The 8662-nt window shown below is 40.3% G+C and overlaps 1 pseudogene; it reads left to right on the top strand.

Moving 5' to 3' along the window:
- Window positions 1–4227: 4227 nt before the first annotated feature.
- LOC137257542 (uncharacterized) lies at window positions 4228–8441 on the top strand (annotated as a pseudogene).
- The last annotated feature ends 221 nt before the right edge of the window (window positions 8442–8662 follow it).

The following is an 8662-nucleotide window of genomic DNA, read 5'->3' as shown; positions in this document are numbered from 1 at the left end:
GGCATTCTGAGGCAACACCAGTTCATCATTAATACTACACAATTGTACAGTGTTAATCAAGGAAGCTCTTTTACAGAGAAAATTATAGCTTGAAATGTACTCATATAAACTGTACCAAAATGTCACGATGTAATATGCTAGTAAATTGAAATGTATTAATGTACTGTACGTGGGCCAATGCCCTTTCTATTGATTGAATGACAATACCTGTTTTGCGTAATTCAATTCCATACATATGTTTCCATATATCTAGTAAAACCTTTATAAAATATATTGACCATATCCTAAAAAAGCGGATAAATGATACATACCTAAAGATGAATCTGCCGAAGCGTGGGACTGACATATTTGCGCATGAAGAAATGTTACCAAATAACCACATGTATGATCCTGTCAATTTCACGACTAAAGACGGTATTCGTTCTCAATACTCACTGTACAATTCAACCTTAGTTTTCTGGTGTATTATCCATATTCTCAGAGGAAGACTATGAATTCTTATTACATTGCGCTTCTTGATAAAATCACCAGAGATCACTTCAACAATGCTATGATGATCAGGTAACAAATCAGGCAGTGTTAAACAAGGTTGGTGGCGGAAGGTAGAGGGATGGGTGACCGTATTCAGCAAGCGTGACTCCTTAGGGTTTCAAAAGCTTTGGTCCTGTGCAGTCTGAATAAAAGACATTAATATTTCTACATTCATAAGAAACTCCCATTCGATGTTTAGTGATTTACTATTAAATAGTCATGATACCCGGCGTCTTAAAGAAATGAAGGTATACTGCCTTGCTCCTGGAGGCACGTTCAAAACATGCAATAGCAGTTCAGTTCCTCACCTGACGAAAAAAGAAACAGGGGGACATTAAGTACACATATACACTGGGAACTTACAAATAAATAATGTCTCGCCTGAGTCCGATGTTGACATATTCGTCATCTAAAAAAACCATTCTACTCATTTTAAAACATTCTAAAAATTAAAAAAATAAACAATTCATTAAATATATCAACTCTGATTTACAAGCAGGTGTAATAGCCATGTGCTGTAACACAATTTGTGGCATGGAGAATCAGTGCAAAGCTATTGCCGTTAGAATTTAAGGAGTCATCATTCCAAGAATAACCAATCTTCAGTTAGATTCTTTTCGACGTAGAGGAGAATATAAATGAATCACTGAAACCAGGTCGTACTGGAAATTGTGACTATATTCTTCTCTATCGGTAGCAGCTGATGTACACACTTACATAAAAAGTTCTCCCGCCGAGCCATGCGTTGGTCACCTCTCAGTTCAGTCATGGGTAACTGAAGACCAGTTCTGAACTGGAGCTTCACTGATTTTCGTAAACGAATGAAAACGAATTTGAATTTGTAATTTGATTTTGAATCACTTTTGCTTCGTGAAAGTAAACGTGAAACGGTGCTTTCAAGTAGTTATGTTTATAAATATCTGTACTGAAGCACTTGTTGGACACTCATTTATGTACCTTCTAGCAGTGCAAAACCGTCAAACAAATAAACATAAACAAACAAACACATCAAACATATACTTCACTCAATATTTTACATAAGGTTTATTTTCAACGCTCAGATTCATAATTAATTCATTAATCCGGATGATCAAGCAAGCCAGTACAGCTGTGAGCTAAAAGACAATTGCTAACTACTTTCGTCATGTGGATATTATCCAATCACATGAGGACCCACATGAAAACATGGCCTTGTCGGAACTTCGCGATGCACTACTACTCGTATGTTGCAACTGTGACTGTTACTGCCGATGATCTTGTGAATGTCGACGGTGACGAACTGACCGGCGAAAGTCCTCTCGCTTTTCTACACAGCCAGTGCAAAAAAACTATGACTGATTTCTTCAAGCGAGCATAACTGCATGGACAGGTATGAGACATTTTATGTATGCACTGATATTTATTTATGTGTAATCAATAAAGATTATGTCTGATACCTACTATGTTCGTTTCTTTGTATGTGTCTTTGTACATATGGCCCGTGGTTCAGATATCCGAAAATTCGCTTATCAGGACAATTTCAGTAAAACACAAGTGTTCGGATCAACGGGTCAACTGTATACCACATAATATATATAGTTTTATTACCGACTGGCTCAGTGTTTGCACACTATAGTGAATTGGACTCCATGTCTGTATCGTAATCTGCGCTGGCGGTTTAAGCGTTTTTGTGATCATGCCCTAAGTGAATATTTCCAATTTATTGTTTTGCTAACTTAAAGATAGATAAATGCTTTCCCAGAAGAAACTCTACGCTAACTCTACAGCTTTATTGTACTTTGTTTTTGTGGTGGTGTGTAGTTGTGTATGGTCCTATGAATAGAGTTCAGGTCGTGAATCAGTTGACGTTATGTAGCAACGTTGAGTCCTTGGATGGGTGTTTGAAACCTTAACTCCTGAGAGTTCTAGAACCCACATGTGATACATGTGGTCTCACCTTAGACAAATGAGTTTGTTCCAAATTGCCTCTGTTCTCTTAACAGAAAATGGGTAAACGATGACATAAGTCAAATGACTGTTTACCTTCTAGAGCCTCTCAGGCAGCTGGGGTCACTCGGTGCTACATTGCAAATAGTCAGTCAATAACATTATAACGTTATTAGTATTTTACACCCCTTATAAGCGCTGACCAAACATCTTATAACTTCAAACTCAGAAATGCCTTTCCAAGCGACGTTTTACCCGTACCCACTCGTTCACAATAGATCTGGATTGGAAATGCAATTCATTGATTGATTGAGAAACCATGCACGTATTTAATGCCCATATTTTTTTTCAGGGTAAAAGGTGTGTAGTTCTGTACGCCATTATTCTCATTTTGGAACATTCCTCTAAGGAATTCAAGATAAAGAGTTTCCACTAATGTCTAATGATGCCTTCGTGACTTGATCAAATGGACTGTCATACTTACAGAAATTGCTGCTTATATACACGACTCGGTTTCCTTGCATAGTTCCATTAACTGTGGCAACACACGATTCTCTCTGTACAACACAGGAAATACTACATCAAACACAGTTAATCCGTATATGTTGAAATAGGAGTGTGTGCTCCCCGGGGTGATGAGAAAGCCTTTTAAATGCCACTCGTTACGCTGAACTAATAGTATTTTCGGCTTAGAGTATATACTTCATTGGTAATCAGTATTTGCGCTTTATTGGAAATGTTGACAAAACCATTTCCATGATCATGAGATATCTCTGCCAATACTGATGTCGATTGTACGGATTGGCTAAAGAGTAAAGAGACGGACAAAGACAAATGTCCTCCATGTTTGATCACTTAGTAGTGGTGTCTGTGATTAGTTTGTTAAGTTTGGTGTCAATTGGAGTTGGTTACGTGTTTGATAACAGTTGTGATTTTTTTCTTCAAATCCAGACAAATCTAGACAACTGGGATACGATGATATGTGTCAGCGAGCCTCACCACCTGATCCCGTTTGTCGATTCTAACACGTTCAGTGGGTATGCGTTGTTCTTAGTGAAATGTTTTTAATATTCTGGTATTCACGTATATCGTGGCATCAGTCTTTGAAGGAAACTAGATCAACCTCGTGAAGAACCACACGCTTTTAACAGACAAAAAATCCCCCAACATAATGCATCGATGAGTGAGTGAGTGAGTGAGATTAGTTTTACCCCGCTTTCAGCAATAATCCAGCAATATTATGGCGGGGGCACCAGAAAGGGGCTTCACACTCTGGCCTTGTTCGGAATCAAACCCGGGTCCGCGGCGAGAAGAGCGAACATGTTAACCACTAGGCTACCCAACAACCCCACATCGTGTTGGTATGAACGGGGGTGGTAAAGGTAACGTACGGAGATGGTTGAAGATGTATGAAAGTTCACGAATATGTCATCTGAGAATAGAATATGAATTTAAGTTCACCGTTTTGTTATTCCTAAAAGACCAGAAGCCACATATATTTGTTTAAACAACGCGACAACCAGGTGTGCAAGGAAGCATGGAGACAGCACAGCACAAATTAATACAATTTATTCAATTTTGTATTTAATAAATTCATTTAAGTGAAGGAATGGGCGTGATTACAGGAGTTGCCCCCCTTTGACAAGTGTCAGTGATCACATGATAGCTCCTAACGTGCTGCGGCCATTTTGAAGCCGGCAAGCAAACTGACCAGACGTCTACAAGTTCAACGTAGGTTTAAAGTCATCGTTGGACCAAATTTAGTGCACCATGACCGGACGGGGAAAGCAGAGACGAAAGAGAAAGCCACCGCAACACTCTACCAGGCAGAAGAAGCGATCGAGACCCGACAGTGCAGGCGAGACGAGCAGGCCGGGCGAGGTGGCAGTCAGTAGATCTACAGTCACGTGCGACGCAGGAAACCAGACAGGTGACTTTCCTCAGATTTGTATTGACATTGATGCAAGTAATGCTAATCCCCCTCCCCGTGATGGCCCTACAGTTGACAGTAATTTCAATACATATTTTGAAAGCAAAAATGATCTGTCGGTAGAGTCAGCATGTGACAACATTGGTGCGCTTGTCCCTCAGAATGTCAAAGAAAAGATACGAAATGGAGAATATGTTGAGCTGACATCATTGGTCAGGAATTCAAACATTGACCAATCACAGGGCTCGTTGAAACTGAATAGTATGGGTCAGATAGAGGTTGTTCAGCATGCAAAAGAAATCGGAAATATTTTTGAGTGGACCTCAGTTTTCTTGATTTTTTCAAGTATACATTTGGAGCAATTTCCAAACAAACAACAATAAATACTGAAGTATATGCACACCATTACTTCCCTTCGTAGTACAGATTGGAGAAACTATGACAAACAATTCCGACTTCGAATGGGCAGGTTTCCACAGATGTCTTGGGGAACTATTAACACAGAACTTTGGCTGTTGTATGTAAGTTGCAATTCCGCAAAAGTGAATTTCAATAAGGGAAGCATGCTTCCCCAGGGGTCTAAAAGATCAGTTGCCATGAAAAGGTTTGGCTAATGTTGGGATTACAATGAACCAGGAAAAGTTTGTACAAAGAAGGATTGCAAATATCCTCATGTGTGTTATTCCTGCGGGAAAATCACCCGGTAACACGTTGCCCATCTGCCGACATGACCCAAAGCAGAAAGTCATTTCAGAGACCTCCAATCAACAGCTCCCACCCCAATATACGTAGCTAAATTATGTAGTGAACTGGCACACTACCCTGACCATGAGGATGCACAACTTCTTGCAGTGGGTTTCACAAAGGGTTTCAGCCTACAATATGAAGGTACACAGCGTGCTAGGGAATCTGTAAATTTATTGTCAGCCAGGGATCCCAAGTTTGAAAATATCATTCAACAGAAATTGGACAAAGAGATAAGTTTGGGCAGGATGCCAGGGCCATTTGACTCCCCACCTTTTGATCATTTGATCGTTTCACCCATTGGCATAATCCCGAAGAAAGTTGTAGGTGAGTTCAGACTAATTCATCATTTATCTCATCCTGACGGTGAATCAGTTAATGACTTCATTGACCCAAACATCTGTTCTGTACAGTATTCATCAATAGATGATGCTATCTCTATGATTCAACAACTCGGCCCTGGGAGCTACATGGACAGATATTCAAAATGCTTTCAGAATTTGCATTTTATCTCCTGACAATTTCAAGCTACTGGGAATAAAATTCAAAGACAAGTACTATGTGGATAAAGTATTACCAATGAGGTGCAGCATCAGCTGTTCAATTTTTGAGAAGTTTGCAAAATTTCTACAATGGGAGGTCAAAAAGAAATTATCAAACATCAAGTGTGAAGGAGATCTCTTGCATTATTTGGATGTTTTCTTCTTTGGAGGCCATGCTGATGACAAAAGAGAATGTCAAGTGGTTTTGAGGACATTTCTGGAAGTTTGCTCTGATGTAGGTGTTCCAATTGCAGAAGATAAAACTATTCATCCTTGCACATGTATTGAATTTTTAGGATTCAAACTGGATTCAGTCAAGCAGCAAATAGAGATCCCACAGGACAAAATCAGTGAGGCCAGATATAAGATTGAACACATTGTTGATAAAAAGAAAGTTGCAAGGAAGCAGTTAGAAAGTCTTGTCGGTTTATTAACCTTTTCTTGCGCGCTATTCCGATTGGTCGTGCCTTTCTCCGCAGAACAATTGATGCTGTGTGGAGTGTAAGAAAACCCCACCACAAGATTAGAGTGACAAAAGCACTTAAAGAGGATCTAGGAGTATGGCAATCCTTCTTACAGAATCACAATGGCATTTCAATTTTTCTGGATAGATTTTGGACAAGTAGTACAACGCTCCAGTTGTATACAGACAGCGCAGGGGGCATTGGTAAAGGGTTTGGTTTGTACTTTGACAGAAGATGGGCATATGGGTGTTGGCCGCAATCATGGCACAAACTCAAGTTAACAAGTAACATTACCCTCCTTGAATTCTCCCCAATTTTTATTGCAGTTAATATTTGGGATGAACATCTTAAAGGGAAGAAAGTTATCATTAACTCTGACAACAAAGCAGTTGTCACAATTTTGAACAGACAATCTTCCAGATGTAATTATGTCATGCATTATCTTCGGAAATGTGTACTGAAATGTCTGCAAATTAATCTACTTGTGAAGGGGCAATACATCCCCGGGGAAAGGAACAATATAGCAGATTCATTGTCTCATCAAAAGATCAACAAATTCCGGGTCTTGGCTCCCGAAGCAAATCCTCTCCCAGACCATGTCCCAAGTCACTTATGGATTTGAGGGTGGAATGTCAAAGGTTAATAGACAATGCACTGTCCACAAGTACCAGAAAAGCCTACCATGCAGCAGTTAAGTCATTTTACCAGTTTCGCAGTAGCCAAAATCTTGGTGGCTATGGTCAAGCATCAACAGATGATGTTTTATGCTATATTGCAAACTTGTCATTCAGGAACATATCTCACTCTACTGTTACACTGCATCTGTCAGCAGTAAGCAGGTACCACCTCATTAATGGATGGGATGACCCAACGGAAAGCTATTTGATAAGAAAATGTGTTAAGGGGTATCGCCGTTGCTTCCAGACAAGAGATTCTCGACTACCCATAACCACTGATATTCTTAAAAGGCTACCAAGGGCATTCCATCACATTTGCACATCTGTGTATGAATCCCAGTTATTCACTACAATTTCCACCATTGCATTTTTGGGATTCCTTGATTGGCGAAATCATAAAAGTGTCTGATGCAGAGTCAAACATCAAACTCTTTGACTCAAAATTGCAACTTACCATAAGATTCTCAAAAACGGACCAGTATGGCCACTCAACTACAGTAATTTTGCCATCGCAGTCCGGTAAAGCCATTTGCCCGGTTGTAGCAATGAGACGTTTCCTGGCATCTCGGCCAAAGATTCATTCATATCTTTTTGTCCACTTGGATGGCATGCCGGTTACAAGATACCAGTTTACAGCAGTGTTAAGCAAAGCATTGAAATTCTTGAACCTGCCAGAATCAAAGATGAAATCACATTCCTTCAGAATAGGGGCAGCAACATATGCAGCTTTGAAAGGAGTATCTCACGACAGCATTTGTAAGTGGGGGCGATGGAAGCCTACACACGCTACATACGCTTTGCAGTGTAACCATGGGCAAGCAATACCGTTCCAGTGAATGTTACTGAATATTAAGGTTTGTAGTAAAAAGACAAGGGTTTGTTTTGGGGGGGGGTTGTTTTGTTTTGCAGAATGTTTATTCTGGTAACCCTGCCTTTTGTTCACATGTTTGTACAAAGTTTATTCCCATTATAATTGAATTGTTTTCTCTATCCCATCTAAAATCAATTAAGTCTTTCAGTGATATGGATGATGGGTTCATCCCTTGTATACTGGGCGCATAGAAGAGCAGTAACAAGACCAATAGGTATGCACTTGGGGTTAGAACAGCACGGGGTATCAGTCAGATGGTATGGTCGAAGAGGGATGCAATGGGATAACCTGATACCTATAGTGGTACAGCAATTGAGGAGACAGCCACCGCCAAATATTCTACTGATCCATCTGGACTCAAATGACCTGGCCCGCATGCCAATTAAAAAACTCTTGAAATGCATTCATCAGGACTTGCTCAAGCTGAAAAGTTTATTACCAAGTGAAACACTTCTGATATTCTGCAACGTAGAACATGGTGGGGTGCTACAGATGACAGGGCCATGGAGCGCAAACGAAGACGATTCAGTAGTTTGGTGGGAAAGGTGTGACTGATGGCATGACGAGATATCCATTGAGGATCCAAACCCTTTTCGAGATGATGGGGTTCATCTTTCTGATATTGGAAATGGCATTTTCTTAAACAGTCTCCAAGGGGGGTTGGAGGCATTCATTACCAAGGGTGTTCAGAATTTTCAGAATGAGTGTAAAGGTAAATTTGCTTTAGCTAACTCCATAAATGTGTATGTTGGTTAGGTGGGGTTGAATTTGCTACATACCAAGTTCAGTGGCGGATTTCGAGGCGAGCTCGTAAAGTGTTGGTGGAAATATTGCTGTGCTTGCGACCCTGTGGGTCTGCTTTCCAAGTCCGGACGCCGTCTTACAGCGACATCTAGGTGTGACCAAACCCGCAGAGGTGAAATGAACTGTGAGTAGGCTGAGGACATGATTGGTTTGTGGCATCACTAGGTGCAGTG

The sequence above is a fragment of the Haliotis asinina genome, chromosome 12 (assembly GCF_037392515.1).
Source record: "Haliotis asinina isolate JCU_RB_2024 chromosome 12, JCU_Hal_asi_v2, whole genome shotgun sequence".
Classification (NCBI taxonomy): domain Eukaryota; kingdom Metazoa; phylum Mollusca; class Gastropoda; order Lepetellida; family Haliotidae; genus Haliotis; species Haliotis asinina.
Note: the sequence above shows the minus strand (reverse complement) of the source record. Positions and strands in the feature narration are given on the sequence as shown.